General features: G+C 36.4%; 1 long non-coding RNA gene across 2 annotated transcripts; it reads left to right on the top strand.

Moving 5' to 3' along the window:
• The first annotated feature begins 201 nt into the window (after nt 1-201).
• Nucleotides 202-3920, top strand: LOC107660534 (uncharacterized). 2 transcript variants are annotated; one of them, XR_001631010.1, is made up of 5 exons: nt 202-374; nt 636-825; nt 1422-1490; nt 1789-1865; nt 3651-3920. It is a non-coding gene; the product is annotated as an uncharacterized LOC107660534 (long non-coding RNA). The 2 variants fall into 2 exon arrangements; XR_001631011.1 differs by lacking the exon at nt 1422-1490.
• The last annotated feature ends 2131 nt before the right edge of the window (nt 3921-6051 follow it).

Below are 6051 nucleotides of genomic sequence, written 5' to 3'. Positions count from 1 at the left end.
AAAAAAAGGTACACGATGGTACAAATAATGTTCCTCAAAGAACAGTTTTGTACCTTTTTAATAATTGTAACTTTAATGGTACAGTAAAGACCTCCGATGATACTGTTTGGTACCTTTCAAGGTACAACTGAAATGAAGGTACATGAAAGTTCTCACGTCAAAGGTACAAATTTACTGTTTCATGCATGATTGGTTGCTGTTTTAACTATTAGGCATAGCAACAAGACTCTGATTGGTCGAAATCGCTGCGGCCGTTACTGAATTTTCAAATAGAACAGAGAGCGGGAAGCAGACTACTTTTACCCTTTTATCAACAGAAAAGCTCTTTGAGAATGGATTGTAAGTGTTAATCTTGAAGACGACGAGATTTAAAGGTGAGTTTTGACAATTTATGTTTATATTAAGTTCACAAGTCGAAAATGTAAATGTTTCAGCTACTCAACGTGAAATGAATGGCTTAAATTAATTCATGGAGCTATGCGCTCAATGGTTTTAGCCATTTGTATAACGTTACATAAAAAAAAAAAATGCAATTAGTTGATTAGTAGTATTAAATGATCGCGACTACATATACAATATGGCGTTTGCTCAACGCTGTCCATTGTAACTTTTAAATATCAACGGTTAACTATTAGCCATGGCAACACAAGAATTGACGGGCCGAAGTCGCAGCAGCCGTTAACGGAATTTTCAAACATCGGAGAGCGGGAAGCAGTCTAGCGCCAGCACATCCAGGACTTCAACTTCTTTATCGTTAGAGGAACTTCACAAGCTAAAGAGAGGCTTGACTCGAATTATCAGACGAAGAGAGGAGGAAATTCAAAGGTGAGTTTTATGCTTGCTTTTAACCGAATCAAAAATGTATAACACCGTGTCTACACTGGACGCGACAAAGCGACTGTGTCATTTGAACTTTGTGTCAGTACGTCATAAATAGACCGCGGCAGCAGATTTGTCGTGTCGCGCCGCATCCAGTGTAGACAGCATCGCTGATGATTATAATGGATTCTATAGTATTTTGTCGCGCCGCTCACGTCCGGTGTAGACACGGTGTTAGACGTTACAGCCACCCATTCACAACAGGGAGCGTAAAAGCTTAAATAGCCAGCTGTGTTTAGCCTTCTGCAAATCAATTTTAAAGCAACAGTGCTTGTGTATAGTTTGTGTATAAGTTTGAAGTACAAAAAAATAATACTTTTGAATTATTGTAAATGAATGCTTACCCTGAAGCGCCATGGTGTTGTATTGCACCTGTTGAACAATACAGACAAATTGAAATGTTCTGTGTGAGCTGCCTATCTTTCGGTCTCTGTTTTTAAAAGAATGTGATTACCTGATTCTGCCCTATCTCGAAGTCATATACATGTCATTCATTTTATTAGAGAACTCTGAAACTCAGCAAATGTGTCTTTAACTTTCAGATCACGAAGATGATGGAGAAACTGTCAGTGCTGGTCTCAGGGATAGCACAGCTTTTTTGAGCTTTTCTTGTAAGTAGCAAGTTACATTGATCATACTCGTACAACAAGTCTGTGTCCTCAGCTGTGAAGCAAGTATCAGTACAAAAATGAGTGAAATTTAAATGTAAATAAATTTAAATTTTCCTACTAAAATTAAAATGAATAGATACTAACATAGTCTTCTGTGGTCTGCGACACAAACACATCTGAGATTTAATTTATGTTTCATGAGCTTTACACTAAAGAAACAAGTCATTCACATTAAATATGATAGAATCTTGCAGTGTAATATTGTCATTACATATGTGTATTTTGCATTTATATGCAGGTGAAGACTGTGTCTACTGTTGGGGAGGATGCTATTTCATGCCCATGTGAAGACTTTGCAGGACCAGAAGACAACCAGTAAGTCTCTTTTGCTGATGTCTATACAATGGCAGCTAATTGTTAAAGGGTTATTAGTTCATCCCAAAATCAAAATCGTCATCATCACCCTTATTCCGTTCCAAACCCCTAAGACTTTCATTCATCTTCAAAACACAAATGAAGATGTTTTAATGAAAAATGAGAGATTTCTGTTCCTCCATTGACAGTCCACACAACTACTACTTTGATGCTTCAAAAATTTCATAAAAATAATGTAAAACAAATATGAATCGAACAGTTTAGTCCAGATTTTCTGAAGAGGCTCGATCATTTTATATGATGAACAGATTTAATTTATGCTTTTATTCACATATAAACATTCATCGGTACACACATCAGATATGGTAAACAAAATACCTTTTGTTTTGAAAAAATTTGTGTTAAACATCAAGTTTGAGCTTCCACAAGAACCAGTGAAGTTTGTTCTCATGCGTCAAGCAAGTATGGTTAAGCGTCTGTTTGTTCAGTGTTTATATGTGAATAAAAGACCAAGTTCAGTTTGTTCATCATATAAAGCAATTGAGTCTCTAGAACATTTGGACTAAACTGCTCTATTCATATGGATTAGTCTTACAATCGCTTTATGAATTTTGAAAGTTTCAAAGTGGTAGTTGCGTGGACTGTCAGTGGAGGGACAGAAATCTGTCAGATTTCATTGAAAAGATCTTTGTGTTTTGATGAGGAACTAAAGTCTTATGGGTTTGGAATGACACGAGGGTGAGTAAACAATGACATTCAAAGGCATCCATGTGACTTTTTCATCTTATTTTTTAGCATATTTCAAACGTAATAAACACTTTTCTCTCACTTCCATTATATTTCATATGTGGAAGCCGTTCCGGCGGATGACGCAGCACGTATGCGCAGCGCGCGCCTCTGAGGAATGCTAGTCTCTCGAGTTTGTTTATAGGAGCAAAGGAAGCAAAGTTTCCTTACTTTAGCAAAGTAAAACCAGTCACCTCACTCATAAGACCTTAGTTCGTCTTCATGAAGATATTTTTGATGAAATGCAAATTGCAAAAGCTTTCTGTCCCTCCACTGGTAGCAACACAACTTACACATTCAAGGTTCAGAACCGTAAGAAAGACGTCAGAGTAATACATGTCACTCACTTCTGTGGTTTAACCTCAATTTTATGAAGTGATGTGAGTGCTTTGTGCAACACTATTTACCACCTATTTACAAAATAATTTATCCAAAGTGCATTCATGTGACAGCGTCATCTCTTGTGTGAACACAACATTAATGCATTGTAAATAAAATTGTAAATTATGTTTTTGTTTTGTTTTGTGCAAACGTAGCACTCACATCACTTTATAAAATTGAGGTTAAACCACTGGAGTCGCATGGATTACTTTAATGAGGTCTTTCCTACTTTTCTGGGCCTTGAATATGTAAGTTGCATAGCTGCTTATGAAGGGACAGAAAGCTCTCAGATTTCATCAAAAATATCTTGCAGTGAATCTTTGTGGTATGCATGTTTCATCTTTAGACTTTGCTTGTTTTGAAAGTATGGAATGAATAATGTATGTCTTCATAGTTGCTAAATGTCTTTTTAGATATGGATTTTTTTTATGCTACTCTGGTTTTACATCTGGTGATATTCAGGGAGAAAGTGAACAATTGTCACAATCAGACAGGTGTTACATGCAAAGAATCTGTAGTGAGATAAAAAAATATTCAGGGTACAGTTGTAACTAGTCAGTGGGAATATAAATGCAAACAGTTTACTGCTGTCTTTTCTAATACTGATTCTTCATTTAGTTCAGGAAGAACCAGCGCACACCATATCCCACTGTGCAGATTTTGGGAACATCTGACTGGACACAAGTCTTCAGTGAGAAGAGAATCTTCAGAATTGTACAAATGGAGGGATCTGAAATTTGCCGAGCAGTTGAGGTGAAGGATGTTGTTTTTTGAAAATGTTAAATAAATGCAGGGATGTTGTGTGAAAAGTGGGGGAAAAGTTTTCTAGTTTTGTTACATAATGTAACATTTTAGTGTAATTGTATTTTATGTACTGTAACATTTAATTTAATTGTATTGTGAAATGTTTTGCAGCTTTTTTTTTAAAGTGATACACTGTTACTTTTTTTTTTAAGTCTTTATTGTCATCTGGAAAGATGCATTTACACAAAGAAATATTTTACTGTTCAACCACTTGTGTGTATTTGATATGTATTTGCAGTTACTGATATTAAAAAATATTTTGGTTTCAGTTGTTGAATGAGCATGTTATTCAACAGGAAAATGGCCTTTAATAGCTCTTGAAAGAACATATTTGCCACAGTTAAGGTACAAATGGGCTTGTCACTGGGGTGGTACATTAAAGGACAAGATGTGTACCTTTGATGAAGGTACAATATTGTACCAACAAGTTTTAAAAATGAAAAGGTACATTTGGTTACCCATAGTACAAATCATGTCCTTTAAGGTACAAATTGGAATGGTACAAATATGTTCCTAAATATTAAGGTACAATTCTGTATGTACCCTTAAAAGGTACTGCCCCAGTGACAAGGGTTTGTACCTTCTTTGGTACAAAATTGTACCTTTTTTTCTGAGAGTGTAGAAGTCAATGGCAACCACCAACTCTTTGATTACCAGCAATCTTCAAAATATCTTCTTTTGTGTTCAACATAAGAAAGCAACTCATACAGGTTTGGAACGACATTAGGGTGAGTAAATGATGACAGAATTTTCATTTTTGGGTGAACTATCCCTTTAAAGTTTCACTTTCCCCGAGACTAAGCCAGTAAATGTGGTGTTTACATGGAATAATTGTAATATGAGTTTATTTATGGTGCCCAGAGTCTCCAAATCAGTAAGCGATAAAACAAGCATCTTCCATCCCAAGACTTGTGTTGCATTTCGGGGCAAAACACAAAAACATCGTCGAACAACAATATAAAATGCGGGAAACTATTAACTGGTTATTCTACAATTAATTGTACTATAAATTATACACTACGATTGGAAAATACTATAAACTGATCAACCGTGTGATGACGTTTAATGTCCCCGACAGCGCATGTAGTCCCATTTAGCAACTTGTTAGCAACCATCTTTTTAAAGAAACAACCGTTTTAAAAAATCAGGAGTGGGGTGTAACTGGTGTGTTTTATGTCGCAGAATAAAACGTGAAAGTATCTTGAGCTTGTGTGAACCACAGACCTTATTTTAGGGATTTAAAGTCCCCATGAAATCAAAATTTTAAGTTTTGGGTGTTAGTATCAATATGTTAGTCTTAAGGTTATCTATAAGGCAGTGTGCTCCAAAACAGTGACAAAATTCACATTTAGAAGATATAAGCATTCAAAGCTTGCAGTTCGTCACTTCTGCCAAAACGGCTCAACGATAGTGTTGGGTCGTTCTTAAAACTATTCGTTCATTTTGAACGAATCTTTAATGTGACTCGGGAAGAACGAGTCGTCTCGGGGAGTGATTCGTTCAGTCGCGCATGCGCAACATCCTATAGGTTCTGTACTGGAATTAGTCAAGTAGTTCTGTTTCGAGTCTTCGGGTTTTCCGAGTCGTTCGTCATCACGTGACAGACCCATAAGCTTAACCAATGCAGTCTGAGCCGGAAAGAGACTTAATAATAATAACCAACTCTTTATTACCTTTGTTACAACATTCAGTGTTATGGAAAATAACCATCATGACAGATATTCACACATTTATGAACTGTAAGAAGTAAAAAGCTACAATTTCAGACCAGAAACGCATCACGTAACTGTAAGAGTAAATAGTTTTGTATTGTTTGTAGTGTGATCAGCGTTTGCGTAAGTAGTAGATGTGTTAGGGAAGTAACACGTAACATTTTAATTATATTTTGCTGAAATGAACGAAATGACTCGAAAAAAGATTCATTTTGCTGAACGAGACTCAAAGGTCCGAGTCGTTAAAATGATCCAAACTTCCCATTACTACTCAACGATTTTTCTGACGTCACATCGTACTTCTGCTTCTCATCAAACTTTGTCCAATCAAATGCTCTCTAGAAGCCGAAGCCCTGCCCCCTACACCGTAAAACAGACGCTGAAGCAGTGGCTGAAATCGGTCACTTGTCCACAGAATTAGTATTTTCTGTGCAGTGAATGGCACGTAGTGCACTATATAGGGGACAGGGAACGATTCAAACAGTGTAAATATGCTTTCCATT

Source organism: Sinocyclocheilus anshuiensis, unplaced genomic scaffold (assembly GCF_001515605.1).
Source record: "Sinocyclocheilus anshuiensis isolate Anshui unplaced genomic scaffold, SAMN03320099.WGS_v1.1 scaffold659, whole genome shotgun sequence".
NCBI classification, from domain to species: Eukaryota; Metazoa; Chordata; class Actinopteri; order Cypriniformes; family Cyprinidae; genus Sinocyclocheilus; species Sinocyclocheilus anshuiensis.
Note: the sequence above shows the minus strand (reverse complement) of the source record. Positions and strands in the feature narration are given on the sequence as shown.